This window comes from Bubalus kerabau, chromosome 6 (genome assembly GCF_029407905.1).
Source record: "Bubalus kerabau isolate K-KA32 ecotype Philippines breed swamp buffalo chromosome 6, PCC_UOA_SB_1v2, whole genome shotgun sequence".
Classification (NCBI taxonomy): Eukaryota; Metazoa; Chordata; class Mammalia; order Artiodactyla; family Bovidae; genus Bubalus; species Bubalus kerabau.
Window position 1 is genome coordinate 21,383,048 of NC_073629.1, and position 9,584 is coordinate 21,392,631.

Below are 9,584 nucleotides of genomic sequence, written 5' to 3' on the forward strand. Positions count from 1 at the left end.
CAGGCTGCCTTTACCTTTCCTGATACAACATCACTGGGCTCAGTCTCTTCCAAGCCGAGCTCTGGATTGGAAGACTCTTAACCCAATTTATCATTCCTCCCAGGTCTTTTTCATTAAAAATTTTTTTATTATGAACCATTTTGGGGAGTCACAAAGAGCAAACAGTGGGGAATTACAAGATACATGAATGTCTTTTAATAGTGGTATTACGCTATGGTATGCCTCTCTGTGGGGTGGTGACTCAAGCGTGGAGCTCACTATAGTAAGCTGAATGATGCCCCCTCCAAAAGACATCCTCATTAGGATTAGGATCCTTGGAACCTGTGAATAGGCCATGTTAGATGGCAAAGGGACGTTAATGTTGCAGAAAGAATTAAGGTTGCCAATCAGCAGAACTTAAGTTAGCAAGAGCATTGCTAACAATTATAGTCGATGACTCTGGAGGAGGGCATGGCAACCCACTCCAGTATCTTTGCCTGGAGAATTCCATGGACAGAGGAGCCTGGTGGGCTACAGTCCATAGGATCGCTAAGAGTCAGACACGACGGAAGCGACTTAGCACACACACATACTTGGTGACTACTGTAGTGTAGTGGGCTTCCCTCGTAGCTCAGCTGGTAAAGAATCCACCTGCTATGTAGGAGAGCCTGGTTCAATTCCTGGGTCAGGAAGATCACCTGGAGAAGGGGTAGGCTACCCACTCCAGTATTCTTGGGCTTCCCTGATGGTTCAGATGGTAACGAATCCACCTGAAATACATGAGACCTGGGTTTGATCCCTCTCCAGTATTCTTGCCTGGAGAATCCCTGTGGACAGAGGAGCCTGGTGGGCTCCAGTCCATGGAGTTGTAGAGTTGAACACTACTGTGTGACTAAGCACAGCACAGCATAGTAGTGTAGTATATTGGTACCTATAGGAGTTGCAAGGTTAAACTAGTTTCAAAAAAGTTTTAGACATGATTTACCTTTCCCCCTTCTGTTAATGTTATACTGATAGTGCAAAAGCAATTGTGAATAAAATGCTAGTCCCTTAGCACAAATTAAGCAGTGACACCAAACTATTAATATACTATTGGTAGTGACTGTATTTTTCACTGCCAGGCAATTACAGAAATAAGGAGGGGAAAGGGGAGGAGAGGAGAAGAAGAGCAAGGAAGGGAGGGTGAGAAAGAAGAAAAAGGAAAGAGAAAGAAGGAAGGGTGGGAGAGAGAGAGGAAGGAGGAAAGAAAGGAGAGAGAAAGAAAGAAAGGGAAAGAAGGAAATGCTAGTTTCACCTAAGACTATTGATGAAGCAGGAAAATTAATTTTATTAAATGTTGACTCCTGAGTACATTTGTTTTTGATATGCTGGATGATGAATTTGGTGCACATAAGCACTCCTGCTGTATTCCAAGGTATGAAGGTTGTTTTGTGGAAAAGCATTTGTGGAATTGTTTGAATTGTGGGTTGAACTAGCCATTTTTTTGGTCATGGAACACCGTTTTACGTGAAAGAATGACAATCTGTGGATATTGAGACATAGTTAAATGGCAGGGGTGTTCTCAAAAATGAGCAAAGTGAGTCTAACACTTCAAGGAAAACAATTGACCACGTTTGTTGCCATTGATCAAATCTGGGCTTTCAAACAAATACAGGAATTCTGGGAGAATTATATCTGCCTTTGTGAACTTGACGACTTCCCACACTTAAAGATATTCTAATGAGGTTGTATTCATAAACATAATATATTGATATTAAACAATGAAGTGCGTTAACATTCAGAAAGCCTGCATCATACAGTGGCTCAGTATTTTTCAAATGACCAGTACAAAATAAGTTCAAGATAAAGTATTGGATTTTAAAGTAACAGAGTATGAAAAATTCATTGATATGCTCTCAGATTCCATATTTTGCAACTAACGTTTTAGAAACTGCTACTTGGTGAGTTTGGGTATAGTATCAAAGAAAAATATCCAGTTATTTGAAGAAGGCTTTGAAATATTCCTCTTTTTTATAATTGTGCATCTGTGTGAAGCTGGATTTTCTTCAACTATTTCAATCTTTTAAAATAACATATCCCAATAAATTGAATGGAGAAGCAGATATGAGAAAGAATCCAGTTGTCTTCTACTAAGCCATATATTAAAGAGATTTGCAAAAATGTCAAGCAATGCCTTAGCAAATAAACAACAAAACAATGCCATCTTCTTACTAATTTCTTATTTTGAAAAATACAGTTATTTTTCTTAAAACTTGTTGTATATTTAGCATATAATGGGTTTATTTTTAAATGAATTAATAAACAGTTTGAAAATATCTCAGTTTGGGGACTTCCCTGGTGGTGCAGTTGCTAAGACTCCATGTTCCCGATGCAAGGGCCTGGGTCTCAACTAAGAGTTCGTACGCTGCAACTAAGACATTGTACAGCCAAAACAAAAAGAAACTCAGATTTAATTTTTAATATGGTAAGTATCAATAGCTATAACTCACATAACAAAAAAAAAGCTCTTTGAAGTCCTTAATAATTTTTTAGCGTGAAGGGTTCCTGGGACCAAAAAGATTGAGAACACTGAAACAGGGGCTTACTATAACCATTTTATTGTGTGTTGATCTTATGAAGAAAATTGCTAAAATTAAGAATGCAATGAGCCTTGTTAGTATTTTAGATCATATTGACATTTTTTAAAGGCCCCCTAAGTAATATAAAGTAATAGAACTGTGGTATTCAAAATATGCTATTTTGGACAAGTCAAAGCCTGCATTTATGTTTATATTTTTGGCCTAATCTAATGCCATAACAACCCCAAAATTGATAGTAAAAAAACTCAGGAACTTTTATACAAGCACTGGAAAATAGATTTCCAGATTGTTCTGACAGAGCCTTATTATGCTGAACGCCAGAGGGCTGAGCTGCTTCAAATGTTTACAGAAATGATTTCTTTTTTAAAAGTAGCTCTGTCAGCTGGAGAACAGAAAAAGAACAAACTTGCTGAATGAGGATGGTTTGAAACTCCTGTCATAATTCTGTAATTGGCATTCCTGCTGCAGCTAGGAGAAGCCTAATTGTGTGTGAGATCTATAGGGCTGTCATCTACATGTAACTCAAAGTGCTGATGTGAGTAATTTTAAAGTTCCAGTGCAAGTATGGGGCTGGTTATGACCTTGTGTGTGTGCTAAGTCACTTCTGCTGCTGCTGCTGCTGCTGCCAAGTCGCTTCAGTCGTGTCTGACTCTGTGCAACCCCACAGATGGCAGCCCACCAGGCTCCTCTGTCCATGGGATTCTTCAGGCAAGAATACTGGAGTGGGTTGCCATGCCCTCCTCCAGGGGATCTTCTGACCCAGGGATCTAACCCGTGTCTCATGTCTCCTGCACTGGCGGGCAGATTCTTTACCACTAGCGCCACCTGGGAAGCCCTGATTATGACCTTATTGGAGAGCAACGCCCATGTAAGATGTTGTGTTTCTTGTTTCCTGCAACAGACAGCCTCAGTTACCTAATCTGTGAACTGATCACAAGGCCTCTTCATTATGTTCCACAAACTTATTGTCATCAGCACCAGACTATATGTATGAAATTCTTTTGAGAAATTAAAAGTATTTAATTAGATTTATTTTTGATAACAATATTCTTAGAGACATTTTAATATAGTGGTTTTGGAGTTAGACTAGTCCAGGCTTCGATTTGGGCTTTGCTGCTGCTGATCATGTAACTTGAAATGTGTTTCTTTAATCTGCATGACCCTCAGTTTTATGTGTGTTAATACTTAAAATAATACTTATCTCTTGGGCTACCATGAGGATTACTGAAAGTAAAGAGCTTATTACAGCACTTAACATAATAAAGTATGCAGTAGATGATAGCTGCTGTTATTAACAATTATAATAATAATTACACTGATGGTAATTTCCTACCTATTGATAGAAGTTGGGAGAGACTGAAGATATCCTATATCTTAGTCCCATTTACTAGCAAGTTCTTTGAGGCATAGAGACAGTTGGGTAATGTTGGTATCATTTAAGGACATAGATAAGATTCTTGTCTTCTCTTGACCATTTCAGTTAGTTGTCTGAATAGCAAGGAAAAGAATGAGGTTGGACAGCTGGAGGGAAAAATATTGTGTCCTCAAAAGGCCATAGTTAAAAGACGCTTATTTTTGTTTAGTAGACCTTTTCTGGGCAGTGTCAGCAGCTGTTCAAGGAAATGAGCCAGTGGAAATGTAAACTGGTACAATTTTTTTGTCAGGCAATTCAGCAATATATATTAAAGATCTTGAAAATTTTCAATCTTTAACCCAGCATTTCTATTTTTTAGGAAATTTTTCTAAGGAAAAAATATAGGGATATATAAAAAGATTTGTGTTTATGGATGTTTGTCACAGCATTATTTTTTAATACAATAGTGAGTTAGAAACAAATTAAAAGCTTAACAATAGAAACTGCTTAAGTACAGTATGGCCTAGTTATAGAATGAAAGAATATTCAACTACTAAAAATCATGTTGGGTACAAAAAGCTTAGCCAGTAAACTAAATGTGTGAAGCTTCTGAGTAAAATACTAGCAAGTGGTGAGGACTGTGATAAACTGGAGATTTTGTATACTATGCTATGGCATTAAAATTCAAATAATAAAACAACACTATTTGGTAAAAAAAAAAAAAAAAAAAAAGATGAAGTCTGAATTCTGCCCATACATTTACCAGCTTGAGACACCTATAATTGAAGAATATTAAAATGTGGGAAAATATTCATGATATAGTTTAAAAAACCTTTTGTTATATTCAAGTATCATTGATTTACAATGCTGTGTTAACATCTGCTATACAGCAAAGTGAGTCAGTTATACGTGTGTGTATATGTGTGTGTGTATATATATATATATATACTTTTTCATATTCTTTACCATTACAGTTTATCACAGGATATTGAATATAGCTCCCTGTGTTGTACAGTAGGGCCTTGTTAATCCCATCTTGATGTAATAGTTTGCATCTGCTAGTCTCAAACTCGCAATCCCATCTATACCCTGCCTCCCCTTTGGCAACCACAAGTCTCTCTATGTCTGTGAGTGTGTTTCTGTTTCCTAGATAAGTTCATTTGTGTCACATTTTAGATTCCACGTAGAGTGGTATCATATGGTATTTGTCTTTTTCTGACATACTTCATTTAGTAGGATCATCTCTAGGTCCATCCATGTTGCTGCATTACTTCAATGCATGGTATAATTTCAGGTGTCAAAAGCAAATAAGAAAAGTAGTGTAGATATGGATGATTCCAATTTCTTTTAAAAGCATGTGTTTTTATAGACATATCGCTTTCCTGTCTGGTGGTTGGGCTCGTCTATCTGGAACAATATTTGCCAGAACAACAATAGCCAACAGTTACACAGAACTTAACAATGTGCCAGTGATTGTTTTGAGTACCTTGTGCGTGTTTAACTCATTTAATCTTCAGAGCAAAAATAGGTCCTATCACTACTCCTGTTTTACAGATGATAACGCTGAGGCACAGAGAGATTAAGCTCAAGATCACACAGTTAGAAAGTAGTAGAGGTGGGATTCAAGCTGAAGCAATAGAATTTGGGCTCTTAACTGCTATGCTGTATTAACACAAAAAAAGTTATCACTTCTCTGAGATTTTTTGTGTGGCTTTTATTTTTTGGTAGTTAAAATTTCTTTCATAATAAATATGTATTTTATAATCAGAAAAAGCACAATATTTTATTGAAAGTATACCTTTACTGCCTATGCATGTGCTCCTTCTGGCTTCTCCAATTACTGTTCTCTATTAATGAAAATTAGTCTGTTTGATTTGCTGGCTGAAACCTTAGGCCCTGAGGAAATAAAAAATAGGACAGGTAAATTTTATGGAGGTGAAAGGAAAAGCATTTCAATAACAGGTTCTACGGGGCAACAGAAGAGCATTGAGCAAGGAAGAGTAAGATTAGATTAATAAGGAGTGCAATGCGGGTGGCTATTGCTGGAGAAAAATTTTGTTTGGGCCTGCCCCTGTTGCCTCATTTAAAGCATGATGTTACATGGGGAATTCCCTGATGGTCCAGTGGTTGAGACTCGGAGCTCCACTGCAGGGGGAATGGGTTTGATCCTGGGACAGGGAAATGAGATCCCCACACTCCCTGCCACAGGGCGAAAGGATAAATAAGAGATGTTACAGTGCTCTTCCATATCACTTGAAATTTTCGTTGATGTTGAAATTTTCAATAATAGGAAGTCATTAGATCCTTTCTTGATGGGCACAAAAGGCATACAAAGAGGACTTCCCTGGTGGCACAGTGGGTAAGAATCTGCCTGCCAATTCAGGGGACACCGGTTCTGTCTGTGGTCCAGGAAGATTCCACATGCTTCAGCGCATCTAAGCCGGCTCACCCCAACTACTGTGCCTGTGCTCTAGGACCCAAGAGTCCCAACTACTGAGCCTACATGGTGTACTACTGAACCCCGGGCACCTAGAGCCTGTGCTCCTAACAAGAGAAGCCGCTGCAATAAGAAGCCCGAGTTCCGCAAGGAAGAATAGCCCCCACTCACCACAACTAGAGAAAGCCCGCACATAGCAACAAAAACCCAGTGCAATCAAAAATAATATAAAAATAATCAATAAATAAGCAAAAGGAGTATATAAAGAATCTATAACTTGGTAAGGGACATTAAGGCATACAGTACTAGAAAATGGTCATTATAGTTAAGACACTCTGAGAAGGCAATGGCACCCGCCTTTTGCCTGGAAAATCCCATGGACGGAGGAGCCTGGTAGGCTCCAGTCCATGGGGTTGCTAGAGTTGGACACGACTGAGCAACTTCACTTTCACTTCTCACTTTCATGCATTGGAGAAGGAAATGGCAACCCACTCCAGTGTTCTTGCCTGGAGAATCCCAGGGACGGGGGAGCCTGGTGGGCTGCCGTCTATGGGGTCACACAGAGTCGGACACGACTGAAGCGACCTAGCTGCAGAAGCAGCAGCAGTTAAGACACTATGTACCTTGAGAGGTCAAAGTGGGGAGAGCTTTATCATATTTTTCTAGCTGTATTGAAATATAATTGATGTAAATATAATTCATGTAAATTGAAGGAGCACAAGGTGATGACTTATATGTTGCAAAATATTTACCACAATGAAGCTAGTTAACATCATCTCACTTAATTACCTTTTGTGTGGTGAGAACACTTAAGATGTACTCTCTTAGCAACTTTTAAGCATACAATACAGTATTGTTAACCATAGTCACCATGCTATACATTAGATTTGCAGGGAGACCTTCATTTTTCAAAATCTTTTTGAGCCTCTGTGAGCTGTTAAGCGCGGTTCTTGGTACTGGGAAGATTGTAAATGATGAGAAAAAGACAGTTCCTGCTCTCGCTGAGCTTACATTTCCATGTTGAAGACAGAAAAATAATTCTAACAGTCTAATATAAAGGCACAGAAAAATGAAAGAAAATGCTCTAGCTCACATTATAACCTGGCAAAGTCAGGATATCAAAAACATATAAATTACCACCAGAAAAGAATAGTATAGATCATTTTTACTTACTAACACAGTACAAAATCTTAAATATTAGCAAATAAAGCCAATAGTGTATTAAAAGAATAATCCATCATGACCAAGTAGGATTTATTCCAAGTATATAGAATTATTCAATATTAGGACATCTATAAATATAATTCACTAAATTAACATGATAAATATGGATATCTATCTATTCAATAGATGGATAAAAAAGATTTGATAAAATTTAACAGCCATTCCTGAAAAAAATAATAAAAATTCTTAGCAAAATAGGAATCGAGAGAAAAATTCTTTTTAAAAAAGCTTATTTATTTTAATGCAGGATAATTGCTTTACAATATTGTATTGATTTCTGCCATACATCAACATGAATCAGCCATAGGTATACATATGCTCCCTCCCTTTTGAATCCCCCTCCCACCTCCCACCTCCCACCCCATCCCAGCCCTCTAGGTTGTCACAGAGCACCAGGTTGAGCTCCCTGTGTTATACAGCAACTTACCATTAGCTATCTATTTCACATACGGTAACATATACGTTTCAATGCTACTTTCAATTTATCCCACCCTCTCCTGTCCCCACTATGTTCGTAAGTCTGTGGAATAGAGAGAAAAATTCTAAACTTGATAAAGAGTTCTTAGTACATGCAGAGACATTATAGTTAATAGCGCAATTTCAGAAGAATTTCCAGACAAGGGAATTCATCGCTACTGTTCAACATTCATTGGAAGACAAATACAATAATGTGAGAATAATACGAGGGATATAAACTGTAAAAAAATTGTTTTTATTTGGAGATGACATGATGATCCACATAGACAAGAAAGTAAATGGGCAAACCATTTTAAAAATTTGTTTTATTCAAGTATTGTTGTTGTTGTTTAATCACTAAGTCATATTCTACTCTTTGCAACCCCATGAACTGCAGCATGCCAGGCTTCTCTGTCCATCACCATCTTCCTGAGTTTCCTCAGACTCATGTCTGTTGAGTCAGTGATGCCATCCAACCATCTCATCCTCTGTCACCCCCTTCTCTTCTTGAAGTATAGTGGATTTACAATGTTGTGTTTGCTGCTATATAGCAAGTTATTCAGTTATACATATATACATATATATATATACACACACACACATTCTTATTCATGTTCTTTTCCATATAGTTTATCACAGGATATTGCATATAGTTCCCTGTATTATATAGTTGTTGCTGCTGCTAAGTCACTTCAGTCGTGTCTGACTCTGTGTGACCCCAGAGACGGCAGCCCACCAGGCTCCCCCGTTCCTGGGATTCTCCAGGCAAGAACACTGGAGTGGGTTGCCATTTCCTTCTCCAATGCATGAAAGTGAAAAGTGAAAGTGAAGTCGCTCAGGTTGTCTACTTGAAAGTTACACAGTCGTGTCTGACTCCTAGCGACCCCATGGACTTCAGTCTACCAGGCTCCTCCATCCATGGGATTTTCCAGGCAAGAGTACTGGAGTGGGGTGCCATTGCCTTCTCCGTGTTATATAGTAGGATCTTGTTTATTAGTTTGCATCTGCTAATTCCAAATTCCCAATTTATCTCTCCCACCTCTTCCTCCCCCCTGGCAGCCGCAAGTCTGTCTGTTTTCTTTGTGAGTCTATTTCATAGATTAGTTTTTTGTGTCATATTTTAGATTCCACATGTAAGTGATATCATGTGATATTTGTCTTTCTCTTTCTGACTTCCTTCACTTACTATGATAATCTCTAGGTCTATCCATGTTGCTGCAAATGGCATTATTTCATTCCTTTTTATGGCTGAGTGAGTGAGTGAAGTCACTCAGTCGTGTCTGACTCTTTGTGACCCCATGGACTATAGCCTACCAGGCTCCTCTGTCCATGGGATTTTCCAGGCAATAGTCCTGGAGTGGATTGCCATTTCCTTCTCCAGGGGATCTTCCCAACCCAGGGATCGAATCCAGGTCTCCCGCATTGTAGACAGACACTGTACAGTCTGAACCACCAGGGAAGTCTTGCTGCTGCTGCTAAGTTGCTTCAGTCGTGTCCCACTCTGTGCGACCCCAGAGATAGCAGCCCACCAGGCTCCCCCGTCCCTGGGATTCTC

The 9,584-nt window shown here is 38.7% G+C and overlaps 1 long non-coding RNA gene across 1 annotated transcript; it reads right to left on the reverse strand.

Annotated features, from left to right (window-relative positions):
- Window positions 1–238: 238 nt before the first annotated feature.
- Window positions 239–5,801, reverse strand: LOC129656056 (uncharacterized). Its single transcript, XR_008716163.1, has 3 exons — window positions 5,711–5,801; window positions 573–749; window positions 239–321 (listed from the first exon to the last, which is right to left on the reverse strand). It is a non-coding gene; the product is annotated as an uncharacterized LOC129656056 (long non-coding RNA).
- Window positions 5,802–9,584: the final 3,783 nt, after the last annotated feature.